This window comes from Aedes aegypti, unplaced genomic scaffold (genome assembly GCF_002204515.2).
Source record: "Aedes aegypti strain LVP_AGWG unplaced genomic scaffold, AaegL5.0 Primary Assembly AGWG_AaegL5_hic_scaff_1996_PBJ_arrow, whole genome shotgun sequence".
In the NCBI taxonomy this organism is placed as follows: Eukaryota; Metazoa; Arthropoda; class Insecta; order Diptera; family Culicidae; genus Aedes; species Aedes aegypti.
In genome coordinates, this window is record NW_018735484.1 from 8,850 (window position 1) to 22,832 (window position 13,983).

Sequence of the window (13,983 nt, forward strand, 5' to 3'; positions counted from 1 at the left end):
GCCAGAATGGTTGTGGCAAAACCACTATCATCGAGTGCTTGAAATATGGTCTAACCGGCGAAGTTCCGCCTGGCACTGACCGTGGCAAGGCATTCGTTCATGATCCGAAAGATTTTCAGCACCGTTGAAAGCATGGGTCAGGTCAAGCTAATGGTAACGGATTTCACCGGAAATCGTGTCACGGCGACGCGGTCGATGAAGGTTTCCCAGAAAGGCCGGGGCCAACAACCCAAGTTTGAAACGCTTGATTCAGTTGTTACGATGGAGAATGTTGCCACCGGTGAAAAGACCACTCTTTCCCGGCCTCGAGCTGCAGATATCAATAACGAGATGTGCGACGCCATGGGAGTATCGAAAGCTATCATTAACAACGTCATTTTCTGTCACCAAGAAGACTCGAATTGGCCCCTGGAGGAACCGAAAGAATTGAAGAAAAAGTTCCGATGCCATCTTCGGGACGACAGAATACAACAGAGTGATCGAGAAGCTAATCAAGATATCCAAGGAATACAATGATCGACAAAAGGAGAAAGCAGGAGACTTGAAGCTACTGGAAAATATAAAAAGCCAGGCGGAGGTGAAACACCTTCAGCTCCAGAAGGTTGACAAAAGCAGGCAGGACAAACTCGCTGTAGTGGATAGTCTGGAGAATTCGTTGAAGCCAATCTATGAGCGTCTGGATCAGATTGCTAAAATTGAGAGAGATTTTTCAAAGCTGAAACAACAGGAAATTGAGTTCAAATCGAAGTAAGTAAAGTAAAATACCTAATGCTACATAACATGATCAAAATTTTCAGTTGCCAAAAACGAAACCGTACCAAAATCGGAATGCGTAAAAATTTTGATTTTATTTTGCAAAAATTGGGTTCTAAGAATGTCCTTATGTTATTGTTTTTCCTTTGCCTGATCAAAAAGTTTTCTAACTAACAAGCTGGCTGCCTGAACCTGTGTCATTTAAATGCTCAAAGTATTTGTGCTCGTCGATTAATTAAGCGTTGTTTTCCTAACAGTAAAGTTGGTTTAACATGCGTTTTTTTCCTGTTCGGATGCGCCACTGCGACCAGCGTTTAGATCTATTGTGGCATTACCCGTATCCTTAGTGTATAGTGCATGTCGCATTACTCCATTTCCATTGATAGGTAATAAAGCATCGATTTCTGTACAGTTCTTGTTTTGATTCTTCAGATATTGATACAAATCGACTATGATGAAAAGAACCCGCTATTTATACCCTTCATAGAAATTTACATCTCAGCGAAGGCGCGCCCCTTAGCAAACATAATCGATTAAATTTTTGAGGAACCAAATCGGTACTACTGATATTTGACCATGCAACGGAACTCTAGCCACATCCTTGTTTTGCTTTTAGTTTAGTCCCAGAAAAATACTAGAAAAAAGGGGCTTTATGCTAGCAGCAAAACCGAATCAAGCTAGAAAATTTGTTTAGTAATCAGAATTCACATGAGTCCTTGAATTACCAGTACTTACAGTCCCTTGTTGAGTTAATACTCATGATTGTTATCCTGGCTTCAAGTGTAGTCTCGGGACTGACCAACTCCGAGTCTTTAACCATCTGCTAGGTAAAATATATTTATTTTCAGAAACTTTTGCCAGTAACAAGGACTTTGTACCGCGAATCCTTGAATTACCAGAACATATTACCCTAGCCCGACAAACAAGATGAGACTAGCGTTCAAATTGGTAGATCTTACCCCGTAACGCACCACGAAAAGGTGATCTACCTGCGTAACGGGTAACATGCGTTACGGAAACATGGCTAAATGAAAACTTAAGTGATACCTATCGGGTAACTGCAAATTATTTCATAGCTCAGGTTTGTTGTATGCCTATGCTAGTGCAGAACTTGTTGAACATGTTTTGATTGGGGTAGGGAGCCGGACCCCTTGGCACTTTTGATTCACTTCGGCAGTGGGGTTTTTTGAAAGCTATAAAGCTCATATTTGGCCACAATATGTGTCGTAGTGAAGTGCTCCTTATATCAAAGTTTCAGACAATTCGGCCGAAAAAAACCCCATGCCAAAGTAAATCATGGAAGTGCTCAAGTGGTTCTGCACCCTACGAGTCAAATTTCTGCTTGGAGTAATTATTCTTCTCCATTCCGAAAACGAAAGCATTCTGCTTCCGGTTGTCGGTGAAAATGAATCATTACAATTTATTTTTGAAAAAGCTGCCATGTTTAGGTTTAAATGAAATAAATCATGTGAAAAACCGGCAAAACTGTTATTTGGACTTCTTATTCTCAAACCATTATGGAAGATTTCTGTGTGAATGAATCTGTTTCTCCACTATGGAAAAAATGAAGCATTTCACACAGCTATTGAGTACTCAATTTTTGTTCACAATAATCACAATTCTGACAACTGTGACTTAGAGAATTTCTTTGATTATAAAAAACGCTAATTATGACGGAGTTAAACAAAAATTAAATAGAATAGATTGGCAATCCGTTTTGAAAAAACCAAGGAGATTTAGAAAGTGCAGTGACGGATTTTTATTCAATTTTGTCGAAATTATTCAAATGGAAGTTCCTTTATTGCGAAGACGTCGTAGAAATGGGTCGAAAAACCCTGTTTGGATTAATAAGCAAATAACTAATTTAAAAAATCGTAAGCAAAAGGCTCATAAAATTTACAGGCAACAAACATCTCGAGAAAGTTTATCCGCTGCACTTGAAGAGTACAACACAAAAATAGAAAATGATTTAAAATCTTGCCCTAGAATTTCTTCAATTATGCTAAATCGAAGATGAAAGTCTAACAATTTTCCATCTAAATGACATTGGATGATAGAGCAGCTGATAATCCAGATGGTATGTGCAATCTTTTGCTACTTTTTTTCAAGAAACTTTTACTAACTTTTCGGATAAAGATCGTGACTTTGAATATTTCTATAGTTTTCCTGATTTTACAAGCGATATCGGTGTGAGTCAAATACTGGTACAGGACATTTAACAGGACTGAAGAATTTAGATTCCACCAAAGGATCAGGGCCAGATGGAATCCCACCTATTTTACTGAAAAACTTAGCTAATGAATTTACTGCACCATTATTTTGGCTATTCAACAAGTCACTTAAAATGAGCAGATTTCCAAAAAGAATGGAAAAAGATCGTATCTCATACCCCATTTACAAGTTCTGGTAGAAAATCTGATGTTCGAATTATCGTGGAATTGCTATTATTTCATCCATTCCAAACTATTTGAATCAATTATAAATAAAAATGTGTTCAGCCAAATAAAACATAGAATAACGAATACACAACACGGTTTCTATAAAGGTCATTCTACTACAACAAACCTTTTGGAATTTGTAAATTACACTTTGAATGCAATGGATAGAGGTAACCACGTCGAAGCACTTTACACCGATTTTAGTAAGGCATTTGACAGACTAGACATTCCTATGTTGATTTTCAAGCTCAATAAAAATGGGAATTGCGATGAGACTCCTCAACTGGATTGAACCTTATTTAACACTTGTCCGCCTAAGATATTCGTCACTTACACGGACGACGAAGCCTCAAAATCAGTTGGAACGCTAAATTCAACCCACTATATCTCGGCTGTCCTAAGCCCGATTTACAAAATTTTGGCACCTACAGAAATGTATGGGCTTCTAGATTCATGTCAGATTTTTGAAATATTTTTGGAACTACTGTTTGATTTGTAGTACTTAAAACACCGGAGCAAGTCCTAAAAAAATTTCTAACCGGCGGTAATTTGTAGATAACTTAGAATTTATCGCGATAACCTATAGATTTTTTTATTGTATGATGATCGTATTAGTGTAATCTAACAATTGGCATTGAATTTTTGATTGTTAGCCGTTCAAAGAACTACAATATATTCACAAAACTGCGTAGAATACAGAAAAAATACATTTTCAATTATAACTTGAAATTTATCGCGATGACCCAAACGTTTAATGATCTTAAAATATACTCATATTTAAGGCCATCAAATTTGCAGAACACTGATAATAAATTTCTGTTGGAAAAACTACAATATTTTCACAAAATAGTGAAAAATACAGGAAAATACAGGTTTTCTACAGTAATTTCATATTTACCGCAATGAGTCATCAGTTTAATAGTTTTATTCTCATTGTTTGTTCATGAGAAACAAATTTCCTGAACATCGTTGATCGCTGTTTTGTTCAAAGAACTACAATATATTCACAAAACTGAGTAGAATACAGGAACAAATACATTTTCAACTATAACTTGAAATTTTCGCTATGACCCAAACGTTTTTATGATCATAAAATATAATCATATTCAAGGCCATCTAATTTGCAGAACACTGATAATATATTTCTGTTGGAAAAACTACAATATTTTCACAAAATAGTGAAAAATACAGGAAAATACAGGTTTTCTACAGTAATTTCATGTTTATCACAATGACTCATCAGTTTTATAATTTAAACTCTTTGTGTGTTTATGAGAAACAAATTTCCTGAAAATCGTTGATCGCTGTTTGTTTCAAAGAAACTACAATATATTCACAAAACTGCGTAGAATACAGAAAAAAAATACATTTTCAATTATAACTTGAAATTTATCGCGATGACCCAAACGTTTTATGATCTTAATATATACTCATATTTAAGGGCCCATCACATTCGCAGAACACTGATAATGAATTTCTGTTGGGTAAGCTACAATATTTTCACCAAAATAGTGAAAAATACAGGAAAATACAGGTTTTCTACAGTAATTTCATATTTATCGCAATGATTCATCAGTTTTATTATTTGAATCTCATTGTTTGTTCATGAGAAATAAATTTTCTGAACATTTTTGATTGCTGTTTGTTCAAAGAACTACAATATATTCACAAAACTGCGTAGAATACAGAAAAAATACATTTTCAATTATAACTTGAAATTTATCGCGATGACCCAAACATTTTATGATCTTAAAATATATTCATATTTAAGGCCATCACATTCGCAGAACACTGATAATGAATTACTGTTGGAAAAACTACAATATTTTTACAAAATAGTGAAAAATGCAGAAAAATACAGGTTTTCTACAATAATTTCATATTTATCGCCAATGAGTCATAGTTTTATAATTTTGATCTCTTTGTATGTTCATGAGAAACAAATTTTCTGAACATCGTTGATAGCTGTTTGTTCAAAGAACTACAATGCTTTCACAAAATCTTGTATTGTAATTTTCTGTATTAAATTCTGAAATTTCTTCTACAATTAATTGGTTGTCTCTAGACCTTATCAATTTAAAGACAATGCTTCAATTGTGAGACATAAAAATATACACATTTTTTAAAAACATGTTTTATGTTTTTCAAAGAACGACAACTTTTTCGCAAAACTGTGAAATAATACAGGAAAAATACGATCTTAACAACAGTTTGATTTTTTTGCAATGATCCATGGCTTTTTTTAATTTAAAATATTCTCATATTTAGGGTTGTCAAGTTTGCACAACATAATCGATGAAATTTTATTGAAAGTACTACAATATTTTCACAAATTACCGTATAATACAAAAATATTCTGTTGCTACCGAAGTTTGAACATTTTATCATCTGTATAATTTTCTGATTTCTGAAGAACTAAAACATTTACACAAAACTGTGGAAAATACCAGAAAAGTTAGATCGTAATAAAAACCTGAAATTGACCACAATGTTCCATGGATTTTATGATTTGAAAATGTTAAATAAAATATTTTCATTTAGAGTTGGTAAGCTTGTATAGATTAACTGATGAAATTTCGTTAGAAAACTTCAATATTTTCACAAAATACCATGTAATTACAAGAATATACTATTGCTTTTCTTGTTTCATATTGTTCAAAATGACTAATTGATTTTATTATTTAAAAACCGTTATTAAGTTTTGAAAAAAAAAAACAAACTTTCTCAACAATTATAATGGCTATTTGCTCTAACAATATTTTCACAAAATCACGAATAATACAGAACAGTTTCTGACTATGGTTGCGTTTTCATAATAGTTGCGTTTACGATTTGAATATTCTCAACGTAATAAATATAAAAAATAGAGCAGTTATTATTTCTGTTTTCAAAGCACGACAAACAGTTTACAAAATTGGTAACATAACAATTTCTATTTATCTATATAAATAAAATGGAGTGGTGTTTGTATGTCACGAAATGGCTAACGAAACGGGTCAACGTATTTGAATGATAATTTCTCCGTTTTGTTCCTCAAGGGTTCCGAGGTGTTTGAATGTATAAAAATCCCAGGATATTCACCGGAAAAGTGGGGGAAAATGAGCGTGAACGGAACTGTCATTGTATATGGGACGATCCATAGCGTTTTTCAACAACCTACTTGATGACAAGACGAAGTTTGCCGGGACCACTAGTTGATAATATTTGCACAAATCATATCTATGTATTATTATGTATTATAACAGAAATGGGGCCCAGATAGCCGTAGCGGTAAACGCGCAGCTATTCAGCAAGACCAAGCTGAGGGTCGTGGGTTCGTATCCCACCGGTCGAGGATCTTTTCTGGTTGGAAATTTCTCGAAATCCCAGAGCATAGAGTATCTTCGTACCCGCCACACGATATACACATGCGAAAATGGTCAATTGGCATAGAAAGCTTTCAGTTAATAACTGTCGAAGTGCTCATAAGAACACTAAGCTGAGAAGCAGGCTTTGTCCAGTTGGGACGTAACGCCAGAAAGAAGAAGAAGAAGAAGAACAGAAGTATATCAGATTTCCGTTGCAATATAATAATTGTGGCAAGGAGTTATCATTTTAATGATTTTATTATATTTTTTCATATTATAAACCATAAATTAACTGAGCAAATTTTATAGTTTCTCCAAAGCATTAAACCATTCTCAAAAAATTGTAAATAATACAGAAAAAATACCTTCAACTATCTTACTTCATATTCACCGCAACGACCCATAGATTTTGTGGTTTTTAAACTATTCTCATATTTGAGACTAACAACTACAAATTGTAGCTAATCCATTATTGTCGCAATGACATTTACTTATAATAACGCAATTAATGATATTTTACTTACATGGATGACGGTGTTAAAAAAAAGTTGATTGCTTCAACCCTAGTTTGTCCCTTATTTGTAGATTCATGTGCGGTTATAGAAATGTGCTTGGAATCTATTGTTTGATTTGTAGTACTACAAACACTGGAGCTAGTCTATAAAAATTTAGCGTTTGTTTGTACACAACTTAGAACTTATCTAACAATGAAGTTCGAATTTATATTACCAAACATTTTTCATTGTAATTTGTACATTTAACGAATTACAAAATATATATTGAACTGCTTAGCATATGGCAGAAAAAAAAAAGTTTCAGCAATACCTAGTTTAAAATAATCGCTATTACCCATGAATTTTACAATTTATAAATTTTCTCATATCTAGTGTAGTTTGATATTCATTGCGATGACGCATTGATTTTATTAATTCAAACCATTTTCATGTTCACGAAAATTGATACGTGTTAGTTCAAAGAACTAACATATTTTCATTAAATAATTTATTCAAAACTAAGGACTCTTTTGTAATTTAATAATTTCACGCAATGACCTATACTTTATGGTTCAAAACTTTCTCATAAAAAAAAGAAGAACATGTTTGATGCCATCTATCTAATAACCTATAATAAGAATAAGAATAAAAATATAAAGGTAAATATTTCAAATATGCAGTTACCCTAATCACTGTATCAGCTAGGGCTTAATTGATAACCCATTTTCATGTCACTTTTTCAGATCCATTTTTATTTTGTGCTAATAGCATATACTTTTAACTACCATGTAGTAAGTTAAACAGTAAGAATCGATTCAACCAGCTTTACTTTAATAATATTTGAACATGACACATCTTAAAAAATCTGCTTCAAAATACTATCACTTTATTCTTAAAAGAACTACAATCACAATAGAATGTTGAACGCAATAAAAAACTTTCGTTTACCAATTGCTATGGAAAACTTACAGATATTTTAATGTTTAACCACATCGTACTGTTTACTATCACCGTAGTTTTCCTATTTCGCAGGGAAAAGAAATAGAGTACCATCTGTGCAACATATTCCCCTCATTTAAGGGAAGTCAGGTGTTCGAAGGTTCATTTTAAAATAACTATTGAGTCGATCAATACTTTTTTTATGTTACAATGTAGCTCCAAGTATAGATGATCAGCGTTAATATAGAAATTATTTTAAAAACATTCATAAAACATATTTAATTGAAACTGTTACCTGCATCTAAGTGTTCCTATTCCGCTCACGGTAAACAGATTTCGTGACGAACATACTGGATAAAAAGCATTACATAATAAGAATTTCGTTATTTATCCTGCTATTTTTTATGGTCAAATTATACCTACTTCAGCAAAAAGAATAAGTATACATAATAATTTTTGAATGAGCGATTATTGAAACATAAAAAAACCTACTGATCCAATAGCCGTTCAAGGCGTCTTGTGTTTTTAATATAAAGAATAATTTTACCACATGAAAATAAAGTCAGACGACTTCATTTGAAAGTTGTTAATATTGCTAGAATATATCACGCTATGTCTAAATCAGCAGATTATGCAAATCGAATGTACCTCGGATTTATTTCCGCTACAGTTCGTAATTGGGTTATGTTTTCATAATTAGAAAGATTTACAATATTCCAAAGGAACAAACAAACAAACAGCTTCTAATAATTTTGAGCACATTTATTTTTATTGAAAATACACAACGATTTAGAAAATTATATAGATGATAAAATTTTCAAACTTCGGTAGCAACAGAATATTTTTGTATTATATGGTTATTTGTGAAAATATTGTAGTTCTTTTAATAAAATTTCATCGATTATAGTGTGAAAACTTGATAACCCTAAATATGACAATATTTTAAAATCACAAAATATATGTATCATTGCAAGGAATTTCAAACTGTTGTTAGGATCGTAATTTCCCTGTATTATTCATAGTTTTGTGAAATTGTTGTAGTTCTTTAAAAAACATCAAAAATGTTCTGTTAATATATTTATTTTATAACTAAAAATACTTCAAATCTTTTAATTGATCTAGAGGCAATCAATACATTGCAGCAGAAATTTAAAATTTTTCTTTATTATACAAGATTTTGTGAATATATTGTAGTTCTTTGAACAAACAGCGATCAACGATGTTTAGGAAATTTGTTTCTCATGAACACACAAAGAGTTTAAAATTTTAAAACTGATGAGTCATTGCGATAAATATGAAATTACTGTAGAAAACCTGTATTTTTTCACTATTTTGTGAAGATATTGTAGTTTTTCCAACAGAAATTTATTATCAGTGTTCTGAAATTTGATGGCCTTAAATATGAGTATATTCTTAGATCATAAAATGTTTGGGTCATCACGATAAATTTCAAGTTATAGTTGAAAATGTATTTTTTCTGTATTCTACGCAGATTTGTGAATATATTGTAGTTCTTTAAACAAACAGCGATCAACGATGTTCATGAAATTTGTTTCTCATGAACAAACAAAGAGTTTAAAATTATAAAACTGATGACTCATTGCGATAAATATGAAATTACTGTAGAAAACCTGTATTTTCCTGATTTTTTTACTATTTTGTGAAAATATTGTAGTTTTTCCAACACAAATTTATAATCAGTTTCCTGCAAATCTGATGGCCTTAAATATGAGTATATTCTAAGATCATAAAATGTTTGGGTCATCGCGATATTTTTCAAGTTATAGTTGAAAATGTATTTTTTCTGTATTCTACGCAGTTTTGTGAATATATTGTAGTTCTTTGAACAAACAGCGATCAACGATGTTCAGGAAATTTGTTTCTCATGAACAAACAAAGAGATTAAAATTATAAAACTGATGATTCATTGCGATATATATGAAATAACTGTAGAAAACCTGTATTTTCCTGTATTTTCACTATTTTGTGAAAATATTGTAGTTTTTCCAACAGAAACTTATTATCAGTGTTCTGCAAATTTGATGGCCTTAAATATGAGTATATATTAAGACCATAAAATGTTCGGGTCATCGCGGTGAATTTCAAGTTATAATTGAAAATGTATTTTTTCTGTATTCTACGCAGTTTTGTGAATAAATTGTAGTTCTTTGAACGGCTAACAATCAAAAATTCAATGCCAATTGTTAGATTACACTAAAACGATCATCATACTATAAAAAAATCTATAGGTTATCGCGATAAATTCTAAGTTATCTACAAATTACCGCTGGTTAGAACATTTTTTTAGGACTTGCTCCGGTGTTTTAAGTACTACAAATCAAACAGTAGTTCCCAAAAATATTTCAAAAATCTGACATGAATCTAGAAGCCCATACATTTCTGTAGGTGCCAAAATTTTGTAAATCGGGCTTAGGACAGCCGAGATATAGTGGGTTGAATTTAGCGTTCCAACTGATTTTGAGGCTTCGTCCTCGGTATGTTAACAGATCGCCAACAAATAGTTAGATTTGAGGGAAAAATGTCTAAACCTGTTCACGTTACATCTAGAGTTCCCCAAGGTTCGCATTTAGGTCCATTGTTATTTATATTATTTGTTTAACGATATTTCAAATCTGCTTAAACATCAGAAAAACGGAATACACCACAGATTACTGTCTCTTTAGGAAATCAAATTGTTCAAAAGTGCGATAAGATTAGAGATTTAGGTGTCATATTAGATTCAAAACTTACCTTTACTGATCATTATAATACGATTATCCATAAAGCTACCAATATGTTGAGCTTTATTAAGCGTTTTAGCTACAATTTTCGGGATCCATATATGATTAAAACCTTGTACATTGCTTATGTAAGATCAGTTCTAGAATATTGTAGTATTGTGTGATCCCCACATATAAAAACACATGGTGATAGAAGTGATAGAATCGAATCAGTACAGAAGCAATTTCTTTTATATGCCTTACGCAAATTAGGCTGTACAACGTTTCCACTGCCATCATACGAGGCTCGATGCATGCTTATCGATATTCAAACCTTAAATGAGCGTCGCGAAATCGCCATGATTTCATTTGTCAATGATATTGTATCGCAGCGTATTGATTCCACTAATCTTTTATCATGTTTGAATTTCTACACGCCCGCTAGACAGTTTAAGAAATCGGAATTTGTTTGCATCAAATAATCATCGAACTAACTATGCAAAATTCGGCCCAATGAATCGAATGTTGTCTCTTTATAATCAGCATTACACAGAAATTGATCTGACCATGTCGCGAACAAATCTAAGACAATATTTTAATTCCTTAAGATATAATACAACATAGAATTAAGCAAACGTGTAGTCTACTATTGACTGACGAAATAAATAAATAAATAAAATAGCATTGTTACAAAAGAGGTATTCCTTGTTATGGTAATGTAAAAACCATATTAAAAAAATATTGTCGCCACTTATTTCTACTCAGTGAATCTACTAGTCATTTTCCTCAGAGTTATATTCCCTACGTCGTATATGATAACGATGTGTCTAGCTAATAGTAAGAGTGGCTACGGATCATTCTGGTTAGCAAAAAGCAAACTGAACGTCGCGAATAGATTAATTATTTGAAATGGGCATCAATGCTATCAACGACGCAGAACGTCCTTTGGATCACATCCGAGATATTAGTGCGTCTATGCCATATAAATTATGACGCGGCTTTAAGCAAAAATGCCAAAATGTGATACCACCACTACAGGTTACGTTTTTGGTGTCCATCTAATGGGCTAATGGATTGTGCCCTCCCATCGCGGCAGTGTCGCATAACCATGGGGAGGGAAGTTTGAACTATGTGGCAAATTAAACCAATAAGCTACCATACAAGCTGGCAAACTTGCAACATGAAGTTGACAGAAATAGTCAAATTTTGCATTTTCAACAGCCAATATTAAGCCTATGACGTGCTAGACTAGACGTGCTATGATACTTTTAGAAAAACAATGGATACAGCAGCCTCAATCAAGTAAATAGAGGTATTTTGGTGCTTGAATCAAGAACGTGTTCCGCAGTGTAGTCTTATCATATAGTTTTAGGAAAATTTCATTCCATTGCGAACTCCTCGCCATAAAAATAAACCACCAATAAAGATATGTTGAATGCTATGGTTGCTAGAGATGTTGCTTTCCGCCAATGGAATAGCAGCTTTTTATTAGACGATCTTCAGTTTGAAAGACTACGTAATAAAGTAATCCAATTAATAAATACGGCACAGTCGAACTAGGCACATGTACTCGAACTAGGACTCTGCGATTTCAAAAGGGGTATACTACCTGGACAACCCGGAAAATCCGGAATTACAGTGGGATTCCGTCGAAAGTCGAAAAATTTCAGTTGCCAAAATCGGAACCCATTTTTCTTAACCCATACCAGCGTCCTTAAAATAGGACAGATGCCCCCCAACAAATGTCGCATGTATAAGCATCATATGAAGCTACTTTTTGAAGTACAAATATTTACTTCGTTTATATCTCAGTTCAGCGATGAGATACAAAATTGGTGGCTTTGACAAAGTTGATCAACTGAATGAGATCTGTCCGCCTAAAACCACATTGATTCCAAAAACACTCACAAGAAACAGCGTTCAAGTGGGCATCATAGCCTAGTACGTCTAAGTGTTGGTCATTGTAGGGGAGAAATTTGGCAAAAGCCAAACCGAGGATTCAGCCTTTGATAAGCAAAGCTGTCAGGGCAGCTCCAACTGAACAGCACAAAAAAAAAAACTTACATCATAGGTATTCAAAATTGTTGTCAATGATGGATCCATATTGCTTCCAAATCGGAGGATGTCAAAAATGGAACATTCCAAAGGCAACAAAATTCAAATGTATTTATAATTATTAAATTGATTGGGAAATGTTGATGAATTGAGAAAATTTGAGAAATGAAATTCAACGTTTAAAATTGATTTTCATTGTTTTTTTTTCAGGATCAATACTAAGGAAGATCAGCAAAATCAAATACGATCGAAGATCCAAAATCTGTTTAAAGGTTCATTCCACGAGTTGGAAATTGAAATTCAAAATTTCAAACAATCCAAAAGTTCCAAATTGTTGGAACTGCGAGAGGCTGAGTCAGATTTTGAGCTCTCGCAAAGCTCAGGAGAAGGTGTTGCAATCAAAAATTCAAGACTTTGAATCACGTAGGATTCATCTCAACACAAAAAGAGGACAAGAACAGGATTTATGTGGAGATCGATCCAAGAAAATGGTCGCTCTTTGTGATCGTTTGAAGCTCCCAGCTGTTGGGGATTTCGAAGCAGGAGGCCGCTGATGTGGAAAGTGCCCTGAAAGCAATTAAGCACGGTATTCGCTCTGAAGAAACTGCAGTTCAGACACTGTCCAAGAGTCACGACGAAGCAGACCATAAAGCCCAGAAAGCGATCGATAAACTGCGAGAAGACAAAACCAAATTGGAGGCTGATTTTCGGATGAAAGGTCAAATGGTTGCAGATTTTGTTTCGTGAAAAGGCCAAAACCCAGTCAGAAATTGCAGCCATTCAGCGTTCAGCAGAAACTTTGAAGAAAATTGTCACCGAAATCGAGAAACTGGAGAAGGACTACGAGAATCAGAAGTCAAATTCAAATGTTGAAGGAATGAGACGACAGCTGGCAGAGAAGAAGATAAAACGCGAAGAGCTCCAAGCTAAGTTGGACAGGGTTGAAGAGCAGATTTCGGCACTGGATGCCGTTGCAGCAAAAGCAACTGAATTGCACCTCAAGGAGCAGCAGTTTAACGCAAAGGAGTTAGAATTCAAACGGCTGCGGAACAAGCATACGGAGAACTTAAAGCGACTTTTTCCTAGCAAGTATGTATAAATTAACCATTGAACATATCTCATTCATTCCATGTTTCATATTATGTCTTGTATTGTATGGGTACCAGAGTACGCTTTTGGAACATAGATTACATGTGCATTTGTGTATAGAACAAATATTAATATTGTACATTAACTT

The 13,983-nt window shown here is 33.5% G+C and overlaps 1 long non-coding RNA gene across 1 annotated transcript; it reads left to right on the top strand.

The window, feature by feature from the left end:
- The first annotated feature begins 444 nt into the window (after positions 1–444).
- LOC110680913 lies at positions 445–13,141 on the top strand. Its single transcript, XR_002503024.1, has 2 exons — positions 445–747; positions 12,957–13,141. It is a non-coding gene; the product is annotated as an uncharacterized LOC110680913 (long non-coding RNA).
- The last annotated feature ends 842 nt before the right edge of the window (positions 13,142–13,983 follow it).